The sequence below is a fragment of the Schistocerca gregaria genome, chromosome X, assembly GCF_023897955.1.
Source record: "Schistocerca gregaria isolate iqSchGreg1 chromosome X, iqSchGreg1.2, whole genome shotgun sequence".
Lineage (NCBI taxonomy): Eukaryota > Metazoa > Arthropoda > Insecta > Orthoptera > Acrididae > Schistocerca > Schistocerca gregaria.
The window spans coordinates 742,823,362-742,849,798 of NC_064931.1; the positions used below are offsets into that span (position 1 = coordinate 742,823,362).

At 43.5% G+C, this 26,437-nt stretch overlaps 1 protein-coding gene across 1 annotated transcript in view; it reads right to left on the minus strand.

Moving 5' to 3' along the window:
- The window catches only part of LOC126298275 (trimethyllysine dioxygenase, mitochondrial), a 499,530-nt gene that overhangs the window by 326,990 nt on the left and 146,103 nt on the right, over nucleotides 1-26,437 (minus strand). The window lies entirely within an intron of this gene.

Consider the following 26,437-nt stretch of genomic DNA (forward strand, 5'->3'; position numbering starts at 1 on the left):
TACAGCAGTCAAGCTCAAAACAGTATTTCCCAAACTGTGATCACAGATATTTCCTTAATTAATAATGAGAACTTATCAATCTTAATAGGGCAAATTAAATACTATTGGCCTCTGATGTACATTTCACAGCTACTGTAAATTTATGCATTGGTTCTTGATACATATTAAAATAAGCAAAAAAATATGTGGGGAGTAGGAAGAAAAAAATAAACACCAAATGTGCTCTGTAAATGTGTTATCCTTGATATTTATGTAATCTTTCCCACCATATCTGTATGTCTCTTAGGATCAGGAACCTGTTAATTGTAATTCAGTGAAGAACATGATAATGGCAAGATATCTGTGAACCCATTTTATTACCTCTAGCATTTTTATCTTTTAACTTTTCATTAATTTCACCTCTGGCAATGTTTGTTTATGTGCAAAATGCTGAGTTAATGGTTCAGAATTTCTATTAAACTGTACATCCTCTTATAAAAGTAAGTTACTTCTAAGGTCAGAGGAAGGCAACATTATTACCGATTCTAACAGAACCATGCCTAGTAAAGTACTTTGGTGTTCAAACCATCCTTAGATTCCACAATGTTATTTTCACTCTGCAGCAGAGTGTGCACTGATATGAAACTTCCTGGCAGATTAAAAGTGTGTGCCAGACCGAGACTCGAACTCGGGAACTTTGCATTTCACGGGCAAGTGCTCTACCATCTGAGTAGCTTATCGAGAGCAGTTGCCTTTGCATTAGGGTATCTGAGCACAACTTACGCCCCAACTCAAACTTCCACAGGTTGTCAAACATGAGTCTACAACCTGCACTCGTACATACATTATCTACACTTCGTGTTCAAAAGTATCCAAAAGTATCCTTTCTAGAGACACTCTCCCCTCAAGCTATGCATAGCACAATACTAACACCTCTTCCTCTTTCTGAGCTCAACATCTCACTCATTATGAAGGGATGCTGACTCAGTTTTTCAGGATAGCAAATGGGAACTTGCAGTACAGAAAATGGCCCAAGGACCACCTGTGTGTGTGTGTGTGTGTGTGTGTGTGTGTATGTAGTGAGTGAAGTGTTATGAAACAATGTGTGTATGGTGTGTGCAGTGACTGATAGTGAAATATGAGTGAATAGTGTGGCATTACATTATTTAATGAGTTATTTGTAAATAAATTATTGTATACCAGGAGTAAAATCTAATGATTGTCTCTAACTAGAAGTCTGTAAATATATGTGTATACGAATTAGCTTATTGTAAATTGATCTAAGCTTGTAAATACTTTGACATGTCCTATATCCTTGTAAAAAGAGATCTACGGATGAATAAAACTACTACTACTACTACTACATACGTTTTTCGTATTAGGTGCATTGTGCTGCCACCTACTGCCACGTACTCCAAATCAGCGACCTCAGTAGCCTTTAGACATCGTGAGAGAGCAGAATGGGGCGCTCCGCGGAACTCACGGACTTCGAATGTGGTCAGGTGATTGGGTGTCACTTGTGTCATATGTCTTTATGCGAGATAACCACATTCCTAAACAGCCATAGGTCCACTGTTTCCGATGTGATAGTGAAGTGGAAACGTGAAAGGACACATACAGCACAAAAGCGTACATGTCGACCTCGTCTGTTGACTGACAGGGACCGCCAGCAGTTGAAGAGGTTCATAATGTGTAATAGGCACACACCGATCCAGACCATCACACAGGAATTCCAAACTGCATCAGGATCCACTTCAAATACTATGACAGTTAGTCGGGAGGTGAGAAAACTTGGATTTCATGGTCGAGCCACACATCACGCCGGTAAATGTCAAATGACGCCTCGCTTGGTGTAAGGAGCGTAAACATTAGAGGATTTAACAGTGGAAAGACCTTGTGTAGAGTGACAAATCACGATACACAATGTGGTGGTCCAATGGCAGGGTGTGGGTATGGCGAATGCCCGGTGAACGTCATCTGCCAGGGTGTGTAGTGCCAACAGTAAAATTCGGAGGCGGTTGTGTTATGGTGTCGTGTTTTACATGGAGGGGCTTGCACCTCTTGTTGTTTTGCGTGGCACTATCACAGCACAGGCCTACATTGATGTTTTAAGCACCTTCTTGCTTCCCACTGTTGAAGAGCAATTCGGGGATGGCGACTGCATCTTTCAACATGATCGAGCATTGCCGATGAAGGGCGCCACTAACTTGTAAGTCATTTTCAGCCAGGTGTCCGGATACTTTTGATCACATAGTGCATATTATCGTACGGACGAGACATTTTATGTCGAAAGTCGCTTGCCGGGTGACGGCGGTAAATACGATAATGCATCGTAATTCAGAAGAACACAGGCACTGTCTCAAATGCTCGAGTAGCACTCCAGAATGGATCGCATGCGAGACTTTTATGATCTCCTTCACAGATAAATTACAGTTTTCTCTTTGTCCGAAAAAGGAAGTAGGTTACAATACACTTGTTCGCCAACTGCTTGAATGCTGCTCACCGGTGTGGGATACGTACCAGATAGGATTGATAGAAGAGATAGAGAAGATCCAACGGAGAGCAGCGCGCTTCGTTACAGGATCATTTAGTAATCGCGAAAGCGTTACGGAGATGATAGATAAACTCCAGTGGAAGACTCAGCAAGAGAGACGCTCAGCAGCTCGGTACGGGCTTTTGTTGAAATTTCGAGAACATACCTTCATCGAAGAGTAAAGCAGTACATTGCTCCCTCCTACGTATATCTCTCGAAGAGACCATGAGGATAAAATCAGAGAGATTAGAGCCCACACAGAAGCATACCGACAATCCTTCTTTCCACGAACAATACGAGACTGGAATAGAAAGGAGAACTGATAGAGGTACTCAAGGTACCCTCCGCCACACACCGTCAGGTGGCTTGCGGAGTATGGATGTAGATGTAGAAACAGTTGCAACTCTTTCAGTCCTTTCTTTGTCCTACTAATAAATGATTTCCCATTTTCTTTCCCATTCATAATGGTTCATAGCGTTACTCCCGGACGTTTCACTGAATTATCAAAGTCAATTTACACCTTTACCACATGTTAAGGCTTTGTTATACTTGACGTCGTATAATTAATAGTAAAGTGCGGGCCTGGAAACTGAAAATTTACGGGATCAAATTCTGGTCGGACCATGGAATAACTCAGTCTGCCTTTGTCCTGGCCTTTCCTATCAATGATGTGAAGTATCGACAGGAACGACACGTGCTTGTGAATCCACGTTAAATTGTAACCTAGGTCTCCCATCCCCGGCAGGATTACTGGGAAATGTATGATAGCGACACGCAAGTCGCAGAAGTGGTCTCCTATTGAACTTTCTGCACCAGGGGGTTGAGCCACATGGAATTATTATTAAGGTTTCAGTCCTATGTGTTGCTGCTTCTTGTCTCTTACTCAACCAAGCCATCGTCTATTGCGCCAAGTGGAATTCGTGCCTAGGTAAGACTGTCTTCTTACTGTTATCCATATTATGATGCTTTCCTGCGGACAATACCATTGTCAGTGCACTATCTCAACATCTATTATCAGCAACCCTTTTTTCACAAAGTATGAGGAAGGCAGCTGAAACTACTCCTCGGATTCTCCCAGCCAACCACGCTATACGACGTTTTTATCAATCTATAGCATAATACTTTGTTGAATGCCTTTCGGAAATGTGGGAAACACGATCAGTCTTTTCACCTGTGAGCGCTATTGGCAAAGTAACATGAGAATGGGAGCTTATTGTATATGACAAGATGGCTACTTTTAGAGGATAGAAACAATACCAATTGTAGAGAAGAGATTGCTGAATATCCTTAGTATTGCTTTTCACTCAAGTTTGTTACTGGACAATATTATTTTCCCGAAAATCTGTTCAAGAGAAGAGGAGTAACATCTTTCTTCCGACTGCAGTAGGCAGTGGTTTGTTGGCCACAAGAACTGTGATTACATTGTTTCACACAAAAAAGCTCACCAAGGGCTGGCTATGACACTCATAACAGTATGGCACAATACTGAAACTGCCAAATACGTGAAATGAAGAGTCTGAAGAAACATCCAAAGCCCAGCATCAGTACAAAGGCAACCCCAGCACCATAGGCAATCTCCTAGCAGACGGGTGGTCTGCATGGTAGAAACCAGCAAGAAATAGCTCGACAACAACAAATTTCAGTACTGTGAATGGAGTGAAGGTGCTTCTGCGGGTTTATTCTTCCCGTGTTGAGGTGGATTTCAAGCCTTGCAGACGAATTTCCGGTCTTGATAAGGTGGTGGTCCTGGCCTTATTTTGGAGTGGCATTTTATTTTCCTTTTTTCCTCTTTATTGCTCTTTGTTGCCAGGCGGAGCAGCTGCCAACAGGTCAGGCCAGCCTGTGGTCTACAACCGATGCACCTTCTGTCCCAGGATTCAGATGCAATGAGCCGACCACATGGCATCTTGTATGCTAAGTGCGTGGTCCATGTTCTCGCTGAAGCCACAAGATGAGCAGTTGTGGCGTATAGCCTGTCGCAGTACCCACCGTACTCGAGCCGCTTCGAATTTTCATAGAAAATAATATTGAATTGTTATATACTGTAACGGAGAATGGGCACACAAATCTGGAAAATAATGAACCGTAATTTTGTGGTTTTGGGCGTCTCCTATCTGTGTGGATTATTTAAATTACTCTTTCTTTGGTAAAATACTAATAAATTGGATGGAGCTTAGAACAGGATCGGTCATCATCTCTGGTACAGCGTCACAGAACGTGCTATGCATTTTATTCAGTTTTATTTTCACTTTATTAATTCAAAATCACAACCTGACCTCCTCAAATAGGACATTAGCTTATCGTACTAGTTGAGAACACTCGTTCCCTTGGAGTACTAACTTACATCATCAGCAAGCGGCAGCATGCCGAAAAGTAGGCATTCGAAACAGAGCATCTATTCAGTCTTTGTGGAAAATCGGTAGACGAAGTACCGGTACTGACGACTTCATTGCTTGCATTAATATTGATGAAAAGGAAAGCTAGGGGCCATCCGCTGTAGTCTTAAGGGGTTATTCAAACTAACTAAACGAACGTCAAGGTCAGATCCTGACGACTGCATGATGCTGACGGCTGCCGAAACATCCTTTGCCGATGGATTCAGTAGAATGCATCTGGTGGGAAACGTGGTCAGCCCTTTGAACGCTGAGGCCGACACTTCTTATTCAAACAGCGCCTCATTTAGCCTGACGAGACCGTTCCTCCTATCAATGAAAAATTCCTGGTAGTACCGGGAATCGAACCTAGTTTCTCCACATGGGCGTCAGACACAGTGACCACTCAGCTACGTAGTATACAAAAACAAGATTCAAAGAATTTAATTCTTATAATTTGTCTATGAATGATAAGAGCTGGAAAAGTGTTTGTAAATGGATGTGAACTCTGTTCAGAGTTAGCAACTATTGTAATAGAAGCACAACAACTTACCGCTCCCCACGAGAGACTGACCTCAACCTCAATATTTTCAACCACAGAGACAACCTACAAGGAACATGAGTTCACAGTTACAACCTGTAAACAATTAACTGGTCGCTTCTTACGAGAAACATGTGGAATGATATAAACTGTCGAAAAAATATTACACCATCGTTATGACTTGCATAGTTCGTGTGCGTATTTTTCTTTTCTCCCTTTTTTCGGAACCTCTTTCTCAACACCCTTTTGACGACAGGGAATAGCTATGTACAACGACCTATGTAGTGGAATCCAAAGGTAACCTGATTCTCAGTGCACCCCAGTGGAGTAAACTCTTTCGCTCCAATAGAGAAAGCGTGAATCGGGTTCATGTAGAACTTCAGTCTGTCACCGTGTCTCTTAAGAGCCATTTCAAGATTAAAAAGTATGCACTTTATCGCCCTACAACAAGAAGAGTTGTCAGCATGAGAAGTTGCTCATAGAATTGGCATACATCACAGCGACGTCATGCATGCATAGACAACCTCTATAGGCGAGATTGCTCAGCACGATTTTGTGCTAGCGCTGACTCAGAGGTAAGGTCGTTCGAATCGTGGGATGGATGAAATTTTCACTGCCAGTATTTTGCCGGCAATGGGAGGAGAGGTGGTACCATAAAGTTTCTGATCCCCAGTCTTTGCGCTAATGTCCTCGGTTTAATCGCCACCCTCTCCGCAGTATCTTACGACCGTCGGATTGGGATGTTAAACGCGGCAGGGCCCTTGATGCTATTCGAGAGGATTAGGCTACGTGCCGGCATCAAGGTTCACCCTCTCCCTTCTCTCCATATCATCATCATCATCATCATATAATTCAAACAGAACACCACACTATACACACATCCATTACAGTAGCTACAAAGATAACTATGACGCAACTCTCCTATACGAACATCTACATCTACATCTACATGACTACTCTGCAATTCAAATTTAAGTGCTTGGCAGAGGGTTCATCGAACCACAATCATACTATCGAGACATCTTCGCGGGTACCGGGCGCGGTTGGGCCACCCTCTCCCCAAGGGGAGTGGCGGGTTCAGCGGCGTTCGCGGCGCACGAGGCGGAGGGTCAATGTGGAGGCTGGCCGTGTGGCATCGCCCGCTCTGCCTGTGAGTGGACATGTGGCTGCTCCTTCAGCAAGGTCCGAGCAGGCACACGGGGGGAGGGGTTTATTAGTTATTGGGAGCTCCAACGTTAGGCGGGTGATGGAGCCCCTTAGGGAAATAGCGGAAAGGTCGGGGAAGAAGGCCAGTGTTCACTCCGTCTGCTTGCCGGGGGGTCTCATCCGAGATGTGGAGGAGGCCCTACCGGCGGCGATAGAGAGCACTGGGTGCACCCGACTGCAAATTGTTGCTCATGTTGGCACCAATGACTCTTGCCGTCTGGGTTCAGAGGTCATCCTCAGTTCGTACAGGCGGTTGGCGGAGTTGGTGAAGGTGGAAAGCCTCGCTCGCGGGGTGGAATCAGAGCTAACTATTTGTAGTATCGTTCCGAGAACCGATCGCGGTCCTCTGGTTTGGAGCCGAGTGGAAGGCTTAAACCAGAGGCTCAGACGATTCTGCGGAGAGCTGGGGTGCAAATTTCTCGACCTCCGCTATCGGGTGCAGAAATGTAGGGTCCCCCTGAACAGGTCAGGCGTGCACTACACGCCGGAAGCGGCTACGAGGGTAGCGGAGTACGTGTGGAGTGCACATGGGGTTTTTTTAGGTTAGAGAATTCCCTCCCTAGGCCCGACAAGACGCCTCCTGAGACGCGGCAAGGCAGGAGTAGGCAAAATGCAACAAGGAATAACAATATTAATGTACTAATAGTAAACTGCAGAAGCGTCTATAGAAAGGTCCCAGAACTGCTCTCATTAATAAACGGTCACAACGCCCATATAGTACTAGGAACAGAAAGTTGGCTGAAACCAGACGTAAACAGTAATGAAATCCTAAACTCTGATTGGAATGTATACCGCAGAGATAGGCTGGACAGTGAAGGGGGAGGCGTGTTTATAGCGATAAGAAGTGCAATAGTATCGAAGGAAATTGACGGAGATTCGAATTGTGAAATGATTTGGGTGAAGGTCACGGTTAAAGCAGGCTCAGACATGGTAATTGGATGTCTCTATAGGCCCCCGGGCTCAGCAGCTGTTGTGGCTCAGCACCTGAAGGATAATTTGGAAAATATTTCGAGTAGATTTCCCCACCATGTTATAGTTCTGGGTGGAGATTTTAATTTGCCGGATATAGACTGGGAGACTCAAACGTTCATAACGGGTGGCAGGGACAAAGAATCCAGTGAAATATTTTTAAGTGCTTTATCTGAAAACTACCTTGAGCAGTTAAACAGAAAACCGACTCGTGGCGATAATATATTAGACCTTCTGGTGACAAACAGACCCGAACTATTTGAATCAGTTAATGCAGAACAGGGAATCAGCGATCATAAAGCGGTTACTGCGTCGATGATTTCAGCCGTAAATAGAAATATTAAAAAAGGTAGGAAGATTTTTCTGTTTAGCAAAAGTGACAAAAAGCAGATTACAGAGTACCTGACGGCTCAACACAAAAGTTTTGTCTCAAGTGCAGATAGTGTTGAGGATCAGTGGACAAAGTTCAAAACCATGGTACAATATGCGTTAGATGAGTATGTGCCAAGCAAGATCGTAAGAGATGGAAAAGAGCCACCGTGGTACAACAACCGAGTTAGAAAACTGCTGCGGAAGCAAAGGGAACTTCACAGCAAACATAAACATAGCCAAAGCCTTGCAGACAAACATAAATTACGCGAAGCGAAATGTAGTGTGAGGAGGGCTATGCGAGAGGCTTTCAATGAAATCGAAAGTAAAGTTCTATGTACTGACTTGGCAGAAAATCCTAAGAAATTTTGGTCCTATGTCAAAGCGGTAGGTGGATCAAAACAAAATGTCCAGACACTCTGTGACCAAAATGGTACTGAAACAGAGGATGACAGACTAAAGGCCGAATTACTAAATGTCTTCTTCCAAAGCTGTTTCACAGAGGAATACTGCACTGTGCTTCCTTCTCTAGATTGTCGCACAGTTGACAAAATGGTAGATATCGAAGTAGACGACAGAGGGATAGAGAAACAATTAAAATCGCTCAAAAGAGGAAAGGCCGCTGGTCCTGATGGGATACCAGTTCGATTTTACACAGAGTACGCGAAGGAACTTGCCCCCCTTCTTGCAGCGGTGTACCGTAGGTCTCTAGAAGAGCGAAGCGTTCCAAAGGATTGGAAAAGGGCACAGGTCATCCCCGTTCTCAAGAAGGGACGTCGAACAGATGTGCAGAACTATAGACCTATATCTCTAACGTCGATCAGTTGTAGAATTTTGGAACACGTATTATGTTCGAGTATAATGTCTTTTCTGGAGACTAGAAATCTACTCTGTAGGAATCAGCATGGGTTTCGAAAAAGACGATCGTGTGAAACCCAGCTCGCGCTATTCGTCCACGAGACTCAGAGGGCCTTAGACACGGGTTCACAGGTAGATGCCGTGTTTCTTGACTTCCGCAAGGCGTTTGACACAGTTCCCCACAGTCGTTTAATGAACAAAGTAAGAGCATACGGACTATCAGATCAATTGTGTGATTGGATTGAGGAGTTCCTAGATAACAGAACGCAGCACGTCATTCTCAATGGAGAGAAGTCTTCCGAAGTAAGAGTGATTTCAGGTGTGCCGCAGGGGAGTGTCATAGGACCGTTGCTATTCACAATATACATAAATGACCTGGTGGATGACATCGGAAGTTCACTGAGGCTTTTTGCAGATGATGCTGTGGTGTATCGAGAGGTTGCAACAATGGAAAATTGTACTGAAATGCAGGAGGATCTGCAGCGAATTGACGCATGGTGCACGGAATGGCAATTGAATCTCAATGTAGCGAAGTGTAATGTGATGCGAATACATAGAAAGATAGGTCCCTTATCATTTAGCTACAAAATAGCAGGTCAGCAACTGGAAGCAGTTAATTCCATAAATTATCTGGGAGTACGCATTAGGAGTGATTTAAAATGGAATGATCATATAAAGTTGATCGTCGGTAAAGCAGATGCCAGACTGAGATTCATTGGAAGAATCCTAAGGAAATGCAATCCGACAACAAAGGAAGTAGGTTACAGTACGCTTGTTCGCCCAATGCTTGAATACTGCTCAGCAGTGTGGGATCCGCACCAGGTAGGGTTGATAGAAGAGATAGAGAAGATCCAACGGAGAGCAGCGCGCTTCGTTACAGGATCATTTAGTAATTGCGAAAGCGTTACGGAGATGATAGATAAACTCCAGTGGAAGACTCTGCAGGAGAGACGCTCAGTAGCTCGGTACGGGCTTTTGTTAAAGTTTCGAGAACATACCTTCACCGAAGAGTCAAGCAGTATATTGCTCCCTCCTACGTATATCTCGCGAAGAGACCATGAGGATAAAATCAGAGAGATTAGAGCCCACACAGAAGCATACCGACAATCCTTCTTTCCACGTACAATACGAGACTGGAATAGAAGGGAGAACCGATAGAGGTACTCAGGGTACCCTCCGCCACACACCGTCAGGTGGCTTGCGGAGTACGGATGTACATGTAGATGTAGATCTCTCTACTATTCCACTCCTGAACAGCGAGCGGGAAAAACGAACACCTAAACCTTTCTGTTCGGGCTCTGATTTCTCTTATTTTATTTTGATGATCATTCCTACCTATGTAGGTTGGGCTCAACAAAATATTTTCGCATTCGGAAGAGAAAGTTGGTGACTGAAATTTCGTAAAAAGGTCTCGCCGCGACGAAAAACGTCTATGCTGTAATGACTTCCATCCCAACTCATGTATCATATCTGCCACACTCTCTCCCCTATTACGTGATAATACAAAACGAGCTGCCCTTTTTTGCACCCTTTCGGTGTCCTCCGTCAATCCCACCTGGTAAGGATCCCACACCGCGCAGCAATATTCTAACAGAGGATGAACGAGTGTAGTGTAAGCTGTCTCTTTAGTGGACTTGTTGCATCTTCTAAGTGTCCTGCCAATGAAACGCAATCTTTCGCTCGCCTTCCCGACAATATTATCTATGTGGTCCTTCCAACTGAAGTTGTTCGTAATTTTAACACCCAGGTACTTAGTTGAATTGACAGCCTTGCGAATTGTACTATTTATCGAGTAATCGAATTCCAACGGATTTCTTTTGGAACTCATGTGGATCATCTCACACTTTTCGTTATTTAGCGTCAACTGCCACCTGACACACCATACAGCAATCTTTTCTAAATCGCTTTGCAGCTGATACTGGTCTTCGGATGACCTTACTAGACGGTAAATTACAGCATCATCTGCGAACAGTCTAAGAGAACTGCTCAGATTGTCACCCAGGTCATTTATATAGATCAGGAACAGTAGAGGTCCCAGGACGCTTCCCTGGGGAACACCTGATATCACTTCAGTTTTACTCGATGATTTGCAGTCTATTACTACGAACTGCGACCTTCCTGACAGGAAATCACGAATCCAGTCACACAACTGAGACGATACCCCATAGCTCCGCAGCTTGATTAGAAGTCGCTTGTGAGGAACGGTGTCAAAAGCTTTCCGGAAATCTAGAAATACGGAATCAACTTGAGATCCCCTGTCGATAGCGGCCATTACTTCGTGCGAATAAAGAGCTAGCTGCGTTGCACAAGAGCCATGTTTTCTGAAGCCATGCTGATTGCGTGTCAATAGATCGTTCCCTTCGAGGTGATTCATAATGTTTGAATACAGTATATGCTCCAAAACCCTACTGCAAACCGACGTCAATGATATAGGTCTGTAGTTAAATGGATTACTCCTACTACCCTTCTTGAACACTGGTGCGACCTGCGCAATTTTCCAATCTGTAGGTACAGATCTATCGGTGAGCGAGCGGTTGTATATGAGTGCTAAGTAGGGAGCTATAGTATCAGCGTAATCTGAAAGGAACCTAATCGGTATACAATCTGGACCTGAAGACTTGCCCGTATCAAGCGATTTGAGTTGCTTCACAACCCCTAAGGGATCTACTTCTAAGAAACTCATGCTAGCAGATGTTCGTGTTTCAAATTCTGGGATATTCCATTCGTCTTCCCTGGTGAAGGAATTTCGGAAAACTGCGCTCAATAACTCCGCTTTAGCGGCACAGTCGTCGATAACAATACCATCGGCACTGCGCAGCGAAGGTATTGACTGCGTCTTGCCGCTTGTGTACTTTACATACGACCAGAATTTCTTCGGATTTTCTACCAAATTTCGAGACAATGTTTCGTTGTGGAACATATTAAAGGCATCTCGCATCGAAGTACGTGCCAAATTTCGCGCGTCTGTAAATTTTAGCCCATCTTCGGGATTTCGCGTTCTTCTGAACTTCGCATGCTTTTTCCGTTGCCTCTGCAACAGCGTTCGGACCTTTTTTGTGTACCACGGGGGAACCGTTCCATCTCTTACCAATTTATGAGGTATGAATATCTCAATTGCCGTTGCTACTATATCTTTGAATTTGAGCCACATCTCGTCTACATTCGCATAGTCAGTTCGGAAGGAATGGAAATTGTCTTTTAGGAAGGCTTCTAGTGGCACTTTATCCGCTTTTTTAAATAAAATTATTTTGCGTTTATTTCTGATGGATTTGGAAGAAATGGTATTGAGCCTAGCTACAATGACCTTGTGATCACTAATCCCTGTATCAGTCATGATGCTCTCTATCAGCTCTGGATTGTTTGTGGCCAAGAGGTCAAGTGTGTTTTCGCAACCATTTACAAGGGAAGGGGCCAGAGTGAGCTAGGGGAGAACACCCCTGTGGGATATCCCAACCAACAGTGCCATACGACGTTTACGAGGGTTGACCTGAAAGTAATGCACCGCATTTTTTCTTCAACAATTCTTTATTGAACATAATGAGAATCGCAAACACGAAAGAATGGTGTTTTATCTACACACCCTATTTTTCCACGTAATCTCCATCCCATTCTATGGCCTCCTTAAAGCGCGAAACAAGGGCGTGTATGCCCTGTCGGTTCAAATCCTTGTCTTGGTGGCGGAGCCAGTGCTCCACTGTGTGAATCACCTCCACGAATGCCTGTCCTCGCGAATAACATCAGCTCGCTGCAACATGTCAGCCGTGACAGCCGTGGATGGTCTCCCCGACCACTGCAGATCGTGGAGCTGCGCCAAACCGCTTTCGGATGACTTCAACCTCCGCGCCCAGCTAACTGTGCTTCTATCGACAGTAGATGCTCCATAGACTTTGCACAAGCGTTTGTGAATATTCCCCGCAGTTTCTTTCTCTGCAGTGAGAAATTCACTGACGGTACGTTGCTTGTAACACACATCACCTACAGACGCCATTTTGAAACTGTCCTGCAGCTACGCTATTTGTTGAAACTAACATAAACTTGGCGAGCTCCCTCAGGAGACTTCCAATAATACATACGTAACGTTTTACATTCGTAGCATTGTTTTCGGCTGAGGAAAAAAAATGCAGTGCATTACCTTCTGGGCAACCCTCGTAGGTTTTTACCTTTAGCTGTACATCAAGGCTCAAAGGAAACAGATGAGAGTGTAACAAGTGTGCACTGTCGTTTTGGATGCAGTTGCGATGGGTGTGCCAAACAACTGGGCGACTGTAGACAAAATGACAGGAATTTAGACAATTTCACAATAGCAGCAGAAAAACTGATACAGGGCATAATGTCAGATAGAGGAAATGCGTCATTATTACAGCAAATTTGAGATATCCAACGTTCGCTCTGTAATTGCCTATGCCCCCTGTGTAAGGATTGCTTACTGCTCTAACTAAAAGAGGATGACCCAGAACGCCTGGTGGCAGATTATGGACCTGCGCAAATGTTCGAATAGCACCGACAGAAACTGAATACCAATAATTGTGAGGAACGAATGCTATAATACTTTTAAGAATCTTTTCACAATGACTCAGTATCTTCTACTCAGGCTTTATTGATTAACTGGAAATAACTAAAAATAACAGTCTCAGTATACCTACATATTCTTTGCTAAAAGCGTTAATCTCCGTCTTTTGCGAACTGCAATAATTACAATTTTTCACGTTTCGTACGCCAACCAGGGTGGCCGAGCGGTTCTAGGCGCCACAGTTTGGAACCGCTACGTCGCAGGTTCGAATCCTGCCTCGGGCATGGATGTGTGTGATGTCCTTAGGTTAGTTAGGTTTAAGTAGTTCTAAGTTCTGGGGGACTGATGACCACTGCAGTTGAGTCCCATAGTGCTCAGTGCCATTTGAACGTTTCGTAATGCGGATTAATGTCAAAAAATTACTTGCTACGAGTGTATGGACTCTTGCGGTAATGAGAAAACTTTCTCTGTCTGTTTTCTCCCGGAGTAATGGTTTGAGCAGAGGGGTAATGTAAAAATACATAGTTTTCTATCATTCCAACGAACGAATTCACTAGAAAGCAAGCGACTGTGATATTAAGGAGAATAATTAAGGAGAATGTATATCCAAATTGTGAAACTCACTGTGGGAGTATCAAAGAGTAAATCCATATCGGCAGGACTACAATTCAAATATTGTTCCTTATGAAGTAAGATATGGTGTCTTATGACAGACAAAGTATCCAGTTACTGTAAGATTTTTTCTGAGTGTGATTGTAACAGTAAAAAAAAAAGAGCTTATACTATCTCCACCTCTCTCTCTCTCTCTCTCTCTCTCTCTCTCTCTCTCTCTCTCTCTCTCTCTCTCATTCTCTCTTTCGTATACTGTCTCCTCTTTTTCTCTTTTATTTCACCCTTCCAACAATAATAAAAAAGTCATGTGATTTTCTTTAAATATACTTTTAATTTCCCTCTTTCTCTCAAACATCAAACTCTTACTTTCCTCCTCTGTCATTCCTCCTGAACCTATGAAATAGGCCTATCTTAAATTACCTGTTGCATTACCTATTGTTTATTCTCCTAACATGCTTTCGTAGTAGTCTTTTTTCTCTTCCCTAACTTTTTTTACACAGTAAATGATGACAGCCAAAACAGTTGCAACTGTTTTGGCTGTCGTCATTCACCATGAAGAATTTCAACAGTTGCTGTTTCAGCCATGTTTAAAATCTTCCCTAACTTACTTACTTAGTTCTCTTTTAGATCTACTTTTCTTGATTTTTAATCCTTTGTCTTGAACTTACATCCTCTTCCCTATACCTTGCTCTCTGATTCCCCACCTCCTTCCCATCTCCATCTCTCTCACCTCCTCCCTCTACCTCTGTTATGCACACAAACACGAAGACACAGGCTCGCGCTCACTCCTCTGAATCCATTCAATCTCCTCCTACACCCTTTCTCTGTCCATCTTCTCCTCTCTGCATGCCCATGCCTTCCTCCCCCTATCTTCATCTCTCTCTACCTCCACTACTCTCTACCCATCTCTTCCTCCCCCTCTCCCTCTGTCCATCTCCCCCTGTCCCCTATCTGTTTCTTAATTTCCTCATTTCCCCTCTGCCTCCGCATGTCCTCCCCCCTCTTTGTCTCTCCATCTCCTACTCCTCCCCCTTTCTCTGCCTATCTCATCCTCCTCTCATTCACTAACCATCTCCTCCCTGTTCTCTCTGCTCAGCTGAGTAAGTGTAGCCCCCACCCACCAAATGCATGCCAATATTACCCATACAACTCTTTTGTCACGTGTGGAAGCCTAGATGTCAGGGGTTGAAAAACTTTTTCACCTTATCTTTGCTCCTATGCGAGCTAGAAAGTTCTGACCCTATGATACTGCGTCCCAGGAGGCAAGTGGTATGTGTACCACGTTTGGTTGAATCGATTCGGTGATTTAATAGAATTCTGGACATAAATGCATACACATACAGCTTCATATGCATTCAACATATATAGTGCACATATCTCCTGATCCTATGCATCTTTGTCCACCTCATTCTCCTACCTCTGTCTGTCTATTTCCTCTTCCCCACTCTCTGTTCCTCTTCATCCCATCCTCCCTATGCTCATTGTCCATCCTCTCTCCTGTCCTGTCCATCTCCTTTCCCCATTTCTCTGATGGTGATGATGATGATGATGATGATGTTTGGTTTGTGGGGGGTTCAACTGCATGGTCATCAGCACCTGTACAAAGTCCCAATTTTTACACAGTCCAGTCTGGCCACTGTCACAAATGATGATGATGAAATGATGAGGACAACACAAACGCCCAGTCCCCAAGTAGATAAAATCTCCAACCCGGCTAAGAACTGAACACAGGACACCATGATCCAGAGGCAGCAATGCTAGCCACTAGACCACGAGTTGCGGACCCCTTTCTCTGACCATCTGATCCTTCCCTTTTCACTCTCCATCTGCTCCTCCCCCTCTCTCTGCTCAGCTGTACACATCCACACATGTAGTCCCTGCAACATATGCCAATTCTGCCTGCACTACTCTTGTTGTGCAAAGCAGCCTACATCTCAGGGGTTGAGAACACTATTTTTTGGCCTACACCTTCGCTTCTATGTTAACTACGAGATTCTAGCCCCACACAGTGCTTATTCTCATGTAGCAAGAAATGTGTGTACCAAATTTGTTTCAAATTGTTCCACTGGTTTAGGAGGAGATGCTTGACATACACACATAAATGCATACATATATACAAGGCCTGTTCAGAAAATTCCAGAACTTTCTCCACAAAACTTTTCTACGCTTTCCTTTTACTTATTGTTCATGATGATCTTTGAAATACTGTCCTTCACAATTTATGCACTGCTTCCAATGCAATTTCCACTCCCAGAACCAGTCTTTGTATTCCTCTTGCTGGGTTTGCATGAAATGCTGTTTGCAAATTTTTTTACCTCGTCTATCGTTGCTAATCTTCGTCCTTTCTATAGCTTTCAACTTTGGATATTAAAAAAAAAGTCCGCAGCGGCAAGATCTGGAGAGTACGGAGGATGAGGCAGCACAGTGATTTCGTTTTTAGTGCAATAGTCACGCACCAATCGCCTTGAAAATGCAGGTGCATTATCGTGATGCAAGAGCCATGAATTACTTCGCCATTTTCAGGCTATTTTCTTCTCACATGTTGTCACAGACGTCGAAACATGTACCGATAGTACCATCGATTAACAGTCTTTCCCTGTAGCAAGAATTCATGATCAACTAATTCTTCAAAGTCAAAGAAAACTATCAGCATAGCTTTGGCATTTGATCTGACCTGACGAGATTTTTTTGGTCGTGGAGAATCTCCGAATCTTTCCTGACCCATTGTGAGGATTGAACCTTGATATCAACATCATAAACATAGATCCACGTCTCATCACCAGTTATGATTCTCTGAAGGAACATCTCGTTCTCATTTACACCACCCAAAAGCTCTTCACAGATTGCGAGGCGGAGGTCTTTCTGGTTTTGACTCATGAACCATGGGGCGAAGTCTGCTGCAACACGATGCATTCTAAGATGCCGTGTCAGGATTTCATAGCATGATCCAATTCAAATGTTACATTCTTCTGAAATCTGGCAGTCTTCGATTGCTAGCACAATTTCGTTGATGTTCCTGATATGAACATTGTCGATAGTGGTCGAAGGTCGTCCTGAACGAGGGTCGTCTGTAACTTCCGTTTGGCCCTTTTTAAATTGTGTGAACCATTCTTAACACAACGTATGGCTTAAGCACTCATCACCATTGGATTATTGCATCATTTTGTGTTTCTCTGTAAAAGTATTTTATGCAGACGCATTGCTCCTCTAACTCTGCCACCTCGAAATTCGCAAAGCGACACAACCTTCTTCTCAATACAGCACTGAACAATAACTGACAGACATACAAAAGTGAAACTTCCGGCAGTTACAAGTTAAACACAGGTGTGTGCAGGGGTGCCAGCCGCATTTCGATCCAACAGACCATTGACGCGAAATTACGACTGTTCTGCAAATTTTTGAACAGACCTCATTCATCTTATATAAGGACACTATATATACTATCCTTTTATCCACAGTTTTACCCACATGTGCGTGAGGCACATATATTGCACTCATCTTCTTCTTCCTCTGTCTCTGTCCATCTCTTCCTACCCCTCTCACAGTCCATTCTATCCTGCCCCCTCTCCCTTTCCATCTCCTCTTTTCCCCTCTTTGACCATCTTCTCCTCCTCCGTCTCTTTCTGTTCTTCTCCTTCCAACCTCCCCCCCTCCCCCTTTCTGTCATGGATCATTACGGGCGACGAAAGATAGGTGCACCACTTTTCGCCGGCAACAAAAAGGCAGCATCATCCTCATTTACCACAAAGGAAGAAATTCAAGACAACCCCCTCTGCTGGAAAAGTCGTGGTGACAGTCTTCTGGGATTGTGATGGCGTCATTCTCGTGGATTTGATGCCAAGAGAGTCAACCCTCAATTCAGAGTCTGAGTACCCGGGAATAGATCGCCAAATTGGGTTGGACTGAAGCGCCTAGAACCGCTCGGCCACCGAGCACACTTGGACTTCCATCCCTTTGGGCCGCTTAAAGATTCTCCACGGGGAACACAGTTTGAAGATGACGAGAGTGTCAGTCATGCAGTGAAAATATGGCCACGCCTACATGACAAGAGCTTTTACCAACAGGGAATACATTCTCTTCCGCAACGTTTGCATACGGCCATAGAACGTGATGGAGACTACGTAGAAAAATAGGACATGAACAAGACATTTTGGTGTATATAGTCACCAAATTCAGACTCTTAACTATAAATATGTCCTGAAAAAATATGGGGCATTACTTATTCAACGACCCTCGTAATTCAATATGTTGATATCAGACGCTATCCAATTGAGATTTAAGGTGGCAAATTTGTAGGCATGCATGTGGAGATTCAGTTAGTCCTCGGTGTCTTCAACCAAAGAAATGTTGTGGCCTAATCTTCGATACTGATTGATTCCACGCTCTGCTTCTGAGTGGCGTTATCGTGTGTCACTTGCATTGCAACTGGCGACACTACAGTGCGTTGCTCATCATCTGTGACCATTTTGTTAGAATTTCTCCAATTTTTGCGTGCACGTCTGTTGCGTTGGTCATTTGTAGAATCCACGACCTCCTGCGCGCGTTTAGGCTGATTTGCTCGGGTATTTCCATATCAGCTGCCTCTTTCGGGAGATACAAGGAATGAGGACGAGCCCTTCTTGGTGCTGAGGGTCACGTTTGTGCGAGCGACTAATCTGGCTTCTCGGTTGACGCTGAGTCACGTGCCGCCTCTAATGAGTTCGATGTTTCGGATGGATGTCTATTTTCTCTCTCTCTCTCTCTCTCTCTCTCTCTCTCTCTCTCTCTCTCTCTCTCTCTCTCTCCATTTCTTCTTTTCTTTTCTATCTGTCCATATCCTCCTATCCCTCTCTATTATCCACCTGCTCATCATCTCTCCATCTTTCACCTGCCTCCTACATGGCCGACTCTACTCCCATCTCTTTGTCCCTCTCCTCTTCACGCTCTCTCAGTCAAGCTCCTTCTCCCCTATCTCTGGCAATCTCCTCCTCCACCTTTCTCTGTCTATCTCATCCTTCCCAGTCTCGCTATACATCTCCTCCTTGCCCCTACATCCATCACCTTCTCCCACCTATCTCTGTCCATCTTCTCTTCCTCTCTCTTTACATCTATCTCCTCCTCCATCTTTTTACTGTCCACTACCTCTCCCCTCACAGCTCATCTCCAACCCCCTCACAGCCCATCTCCACTTCCAATTTGTCTCTATTCATCTCTTGTCTCATGTGTCGATCCACCCGCTCATTCATCCTCTCTCTCTATTCCCCTCCTCTTCCCCCTCTTCTCTGTCCATCTCCTCCTGCCACCTCTGTGCCTGTCAATTTCCTCATTCTTCCTCTATCTCTCCATGTCCTCCAACCTTTCTCCATCTAACCATCTCATACTCCAAACTGTCATTCCATCTCTTCATCACCATTTCTCTTTCAATCTTGTCATTCTCCTCCCACAATCGATCACCTCCTCTCTGCTCTCTCTGCTCATCCATGCCCATCCACAATTGTAGCCACTGTAATGCATGCCAATTCTACCTGCTCAGCTCTCCTGTCATGTAGGGCAACCTAGATGTTAGGGTTGAAAACCCTTTTCACCTGTATCTCCACTTATATGAGAGGTAGAAGGTTCTAACTATACAGTGCTGGTTCCACAGTAGCAAGTAGTTGGTGCTCCATATTTGATTGAAATAGATCCAGGTGTTTAGTAAGAGATGCTGGACATTAACAAAGATAAATACACATACATCCTCATACACGCTCAACACATATGCTGCACACATGTCCTCCTCCCGTGTCTCTGTCCACCTCATCCTCTCACCTCTATCTGTCGATCTCCCCTCCCCATACAATCTATCTCTCTCCTCCTCCCCACTCTCTTTGTCCATCCTATCCATGCCTTCACCCAATCAAATCTACCTGCTCCGTCCCTCTGTCAATCTCCTAGTCCCCGTTTCTCTGTCCACCTCCTCCTTTGCCATCCTCTGCTCATCTCATCCTCCCCCTCTATCACCCCCATATGCATCTGACATGTATGTTGAACACACCTTTTCCTCCCCTTCTCTGTTGCCACCTTTTCCTCCCTCATCTGTCCACCTCATTCTCCCACAATCTATCTCAGTTTCCACATCTTTCTATCTCTTCATCTCCTATAATGAGCAAGGGCATTACATTACTAGTGTGTCGATAAGTTGAGAATTTGGGTCAGACAGGAGGAATGGTAGAGCAGTCTGTGCATTTGTGATCACCAGTGGGTCCCGATTGCGCAGCTGGTCGTGGCGGAGGTTCGAGTCCTCCCTCGGGCATGGGTGTGTGTGTTTGTCCTTAGGATAATTTAGGTTAAGTAGTGTGTAAGCTTAGGGACTGATGACCTTAGCAGTTAAGTCCCATAAGATTTCACACACATTTGAACATTATGCCGGCACGGTAACTCAGCGTGTTCGGTCAGAGGGTTAGCTGCCCTCTGTAATAAAATAAATAAATAAATAAATAAATTGAGTTAATGGATCAACGACGAACTGAAACGGGTGTGTTGCAACGTCCGCCACCAGCAGATGCAACGAACGGAAACGAACAAAAATGATATTTAAAGAAAAGGGGTCAGCGCATTTGCCTAGTAAGCAGGAGACTCGGGTTCGAACCCCTGTCCAGCAAAAATTTTCAACTTTCCCTATTTATTTAAATCAATGCCCACTAGAGACTAATGCCTTTAATTCTCTCGTGTCCTGATTCATAATGGTTGCAGGATCATACGTATTTATTCTTTTATGAATAATGTCATTCGCCTTCGTGGGGCATCTAAATATGGTGATGTGAAGACGCCCCAAGAAGGCGAAACTCGTTGTTAATAGAAGGCTAAACTGCAACCAAGACTGTTTTTATCTTACAGATGTGATTCACTTGTTTGGAGCATGTGCAGTGATAACAGGGTGAACATTATTCGTAGTTGACTTCTTTTATCATTCTAGACTAAAAAAGGGTTTTTCTTAATAATGTTGTCTGAGCACTACCTTCAAAACAGAGGAAGTGTGCGGAATTGTTCACTTGCCAGCCTTTGGCTCCTGGGTTCATAGGCAAACGTTCTGAGTGTATAGCTTGAGAATTCATTACCCTCCCAATATCTCCAGCCAAATAAGTTACAGGTACACAAATTGATTGATATAAAAATGTCTTTATTGTGTTTATTCTCGTAAGTGGGTTACAAGTTGAACACGCCTGCTCACTGCATCGCCAAGCTGGCTGAGAGACACCTCCCCTACCGCAGCATCTCCAACCTATGTTCTTGGCCTGGAGAAAGTTCCAGGTGGTTCTGGTACATGCATCAAACGCAATTACAACAGTTCTCAACAGGGAACAGATCACACTGAACAGATTGGACTGCCCAGTTTTACAAAAAGCAGCAATAAATGCCACCAGGAATGGCAAAAGTGAGTGGTAGAAGCCAAGATACTCCTACTCTAAAATGAGTCTTCCCATTTTACCAACTTAGCATAAACTTAACAAAGAAAAAAACTGAAAATGTAAATGTAAATTCCAAATCATGTAAAACAATAAAAATAGTTATTATTACACACAGTATAAAGACGCATAAAATGTGAAGGTCATTAACATGTAAAACACACAAGATAGTTAAGAAATTCATACCAACAACAGTTAGTTCACAAGAAAACAGTTAACGGCTTCTGAAACTAAGGCAGTGAGCTAAGATACTGTTTGTCATAATCAGCAGTTTGGCGATGGGCTTTCATTGTGTACCATAACACAAATGGGAGAGAATACATCATTGTTTCACTGCTTGGGAGAGGACAGAATTTTACTACAGACTTCTTAACCCACTCACTGGCGGTGTTCTCAATTACCACACCAACTTGTTCATAACGACAAGGAGAAAGCTACTCAATAAGACCCATCCTTCAATCCTTCACACAATAACAGGCAATTTATCCGCCTTGACTAGCATGTAATCGCCGACTGGGGCTAACATGCTCCTTCCGATATCCATATACGGCGTTGCTGCAGCTATTGCAGGTGCTCAGATGATCGCCTCTTACAATAGGACTGACTCTGCTTTTGTAAAAGTTGCCACCTATGCAGTCTGTTGGCGTGAATCGCATGGACAGAAGGTTTAGGATAAGCATAAATAGGGTTTCCCATTAAATCTCCTATTTTTCTGTCACAAAAAGGCTTGCCGTGATCTCCAAATCGACCTACAAATCTCCGATTTCCATCATGACATGTATGTCGCTGACTGTGTGACTCAAACGATTTATCTAGTTTCCACACAGCCTTGCATGGTATTCCAGGAATCGTACCCAACAAAACCCAACTAAACTTTGTGTCAATTACTATAGAGCGATTTGACTTTTCCCGTCTTTCTTGGCCTAATATTTCGAAGAAAATGTCTGCCACCATAACCACATCTGTTCTAGTAGGCTTGTAGAAGTGGGGATCAGCAACTGGCAGACAAGACGGAATGTTCCAACCTCTTGGATCTGTATACCTAAATGGTTACTCACTGATCACACTATCAACAATAGCACAAGCGGTTTTATTTGAGAATCATGAAGCTTGAAAGACTCATCAACATTACAAGTTTTTAACACCCGGGTTGCGAAGCTATTATTTAGTTTATTTGCTGGAACTGACGGTTTGCTGGGCTTCAGCTTCAGTTTCTTGGCCATACCATTAGATATAAAAGATAACTGGCTTGCACTAGTAACACTTTGCAAGATTCCTGACTTAAATGTTAACAACAGCTGTCATCCGATTTTCCTATGGTATGGAGACGACAAGAAGCAGCTTCTACAGTTATCTGACTGACTATACCTTGTGTCAGCCGATTTGTGAACTAATGTATTGTGCTTTAGGTTACATGCCTTGCAAGTAGAAGCCTTGAATTTGCCATCAAAATGACCAGCGCAGATGTACAAAAAGCACAGCATATTTTTTGTGACAAATGGCCATCGATAGTCAATAGCTAGTGTTACATGTCGTGACAGCATGAGGTCCCTTACAAAAGTTTCATGTCTCCTCAGATCAGCATTAGCCTGATGAGCAGGTGACGTGCCTGACTCGGATCAATTCGAAGGCCTGACATTTTCTCTCCAAAACGTTCATCAACTGATGCTGTGGGTTGCAAGATAATCAAAATGGCTTCTGAAAGAAACGCTTCGTGAAATGGTACTTTAGGTTTAAGAAGCTCTAAGACCTTCAATTATTTCAGACCTGTCCTTACTACAACATGCGGTTCCTTCCTGAATTTATAGCCATCCTGGAGATGACTTAAAATTGTTCTGAATCCATCCCAATGTATTTAAATCTTGCTTCCAGTTTTTTTACTAGATGCAGCTCGCACAAAATTATGCATGGGTGTGAAACTAGACCTTGCAACACATCTCTGTTTAACCGATCTCGTCCTCTCACAAGAATCCTTTCTGCAAATGGGCAGATGGTAGCAGGAGGCCAAAATCTGCATTTATCAGGTTGCAGTCGGCACGACAGGAAAGTACAGACTGGAACAGCAGTGGCATCATGAATGCTGGCAGCCGGCACTCTCCAGCACTGTGGCGGGAGCACGTTACATCACAGATGATGCTTTGCACTTTCTTTGTTCCTATTCTTTGTGTTTGGGGTTCAGTAAGACACATTAACCATCGGCGAACAAATATCTTCGAAGACTGGTGTTAAGACCGTTGTTTCCGAAGTTCTGGACAGGTCTTAAACCACACAAAAACTCTTAAAAATGGAGCCAAGAACATGTGCCACTCACACATGCTCAGTTTCCTGAGGTTTAGTACATGATTCCGTACGCTGGAACGAACACACACACACACACACACACACACACACACACACACACACACACACACACACACACACACACACACACAGCTATTGTGCATGTTCACCATATCCAGACTGGAAGACCAGTCAATGTATGCAGTGGTCGCAGATGGATATGTTACGATGACTGTGACGATAGCATACTACCCCAATGATAGATCTGAGTACCGATTCATCTTTAATTAATCAAATCACCGCTCCTAAAGCATGAGGGTGTCTGGGTAAGTATAAGTCATTTTGTGTGTGTGTGTGTGTGTGTAAATTTTTCAAATGATAATTATAGACTGTTGTGTTGTTTTTCCAGAAGTGTCAACTGATTTTGTCCTGCCATCCTTACCATCACCTACATCTGGACTTTCAATCACACCACTGCTGTCATCACCATATGCACATTCAATCTGCAGCACTGCCACTGGTGTTGTCACCGACACCTGAATTGTCGCAGGCAGCTGCACCTCCACCAACATTTTTGTTTACACCAGGACCACTCCAAGCAGCTGCCTCACCAACATCTGAACCCTCAACCTCAAGACATGCACCAGCGCCATCAGCATCTGGATAGGGACTTCGTTAGATTCTGTGATAATTATCTGTCAGCCTCCAGCAGGCTCTCTGCCCATTCTAATAGTGATAGCGAAGATTAATGTTTTCCGGTATGCCATGCAGAATTACCACACTCAGTGATTAGAGGTGCACCTGGGGATATAATATTGCTTGCCCACATCTGTAATATGGTAGCGTTTCGAGATCTGATACTTTTCCTAAATACATGTCTACCAATTTTGAAAAGGAAACTTTCCCAGATCTTAAACGATCCATGATATACCATCATTAAGTGTAACACAACAGTAGGCACCTAATTCGCTATCCTGTCTGAGGAAGACGTCTCCAGAAACGTAGTTATACATAAGAAAGGTGATAATAGCGTGGTATCAGGGGCACATAAATCTCTAAGTGATTTGAGACATTCACCCTGGAGCCATTACAGGATCGGATCTCTCAGTTCCAAGCGAGATATTCGGGGCAGGATCTTACCAGAATCCAGTATCTGGGCATTCACAGTCGGCCCCGGTGGCCGAGCGGTTCTAGGCGCGTTAGTCAGGAATCGCGCGACTGCTACGCTCTCAGATTCGAATCCTGCCTCGAGCATGGATGTGCGTGATGTCCTTAGGTTAGTTAGTTTTAAGTAGTTCTAAGTTCTATGAGACTGATGACCTCAGCTATTAAGTCCCATAGTGCTCAGAGCCATTTGAACCATTTTTTGGTCATTCACATGCTTTTGTTCGATTTAATATGTGGAACGTCTTCCTATATCCCTCTTCCAGAGGATATAGCTAGAAATCAGAGTGTTATTAATGTCTAAGATTACGATGACGACTACTGCTTTATGTGGTCACTTGGCTTGCGTCAAAAATTATAAGAAACATGCAAGACATACAAGTAAATACCGAGTGGGTGATAACATTCATGAGCATTATAACTTTGATGGGATTTCATGAAACAGCAGGACATACGAAAATTTAAGAAGCAGAATTTCGATACATTAGTTCATTTACACAGCCTGAGGGAATGCAAGTGAGACGATGGTGTTGTTACACACAAAGTCTTTGGACCTCTCCACTTTTCCAGACTCGCTGGTCAACTTGCAACATATGTAGATTTTTTTGTTAATCTCCCAAATCGAGAAACATCGCCACTACTGGATCAAAAAAACGTCCCTCCTTCTTTCCTTACGATTGTCAGAACATAAACGCCCGTACCCTTAGTGTTTGAATCCGTTTACTAAAAGTGCTGGATTGTTCTACCCACGACACAATATGTGCAGAGATGCCCACTGAGACAAACAAGTTTTCAGAATTTCAGAACCTGGTTGAAGGAATAGATTAATTTAAATGCCGAGAAGAGGGCTTCAATGTTCGTTTGTGAATGATTTTTACGAACTTATGAATAATGTATTTTTCAGCAAAACTATGAAAAATGTTATAGACTACTTTGAAATTCACTTATTTACCCTTTTGGAGGGTTTTTATGGCGCAAGGTATTGCATAACCAGGCCGAATTTTAAGCTGTCCACAATCTTCAAAAAAGAATCCGTCACTGCAGAGATGGCTAAGGTTTGAATAGAGATTACGAAACCTATGTCAGTATGTGTATTTGACCTTTCCAAACCCAACATGTACCATTTTCATTACGAGATTGCCAAAACTCATTTTACAGATCCAGAGTTACTTTATATGACTCTGGACACCTTCATCTGTTAGATGAAGGGTTGCGATCCTTATGAGGTAGGAAGGAGCAGTACAGTCAATGAAGGAAAATTATGTGAAAAAATTCGTGTAATCCCAAAATTTTGTACAGTAGTGGAGGCTAACGTAATGATTAACAAACAGCATGAGTGGGGTCGGGGGGGGGGGGGGGGGAGGGTGGTCGTTTAAGGTATTTTTTTATGTTCTTCCTGACTATCTCGAAAACCGCGGCTTCTAGCGAAAATGCTTTCCAATACAAAATTAAGCTATATTAAATTTCCTGCAAAAAGGAGCTTATTCATTTTTCTTTAGAACTATTATAGTTTCCAAGTTGTAGAGGATAGAAAAATTGTACATTATTAAAAATAGTGTTTTAATGGTTTAAAATTGATGTATACTGTTAAATGACGTGGGTTGCAAACAAACATTAAAT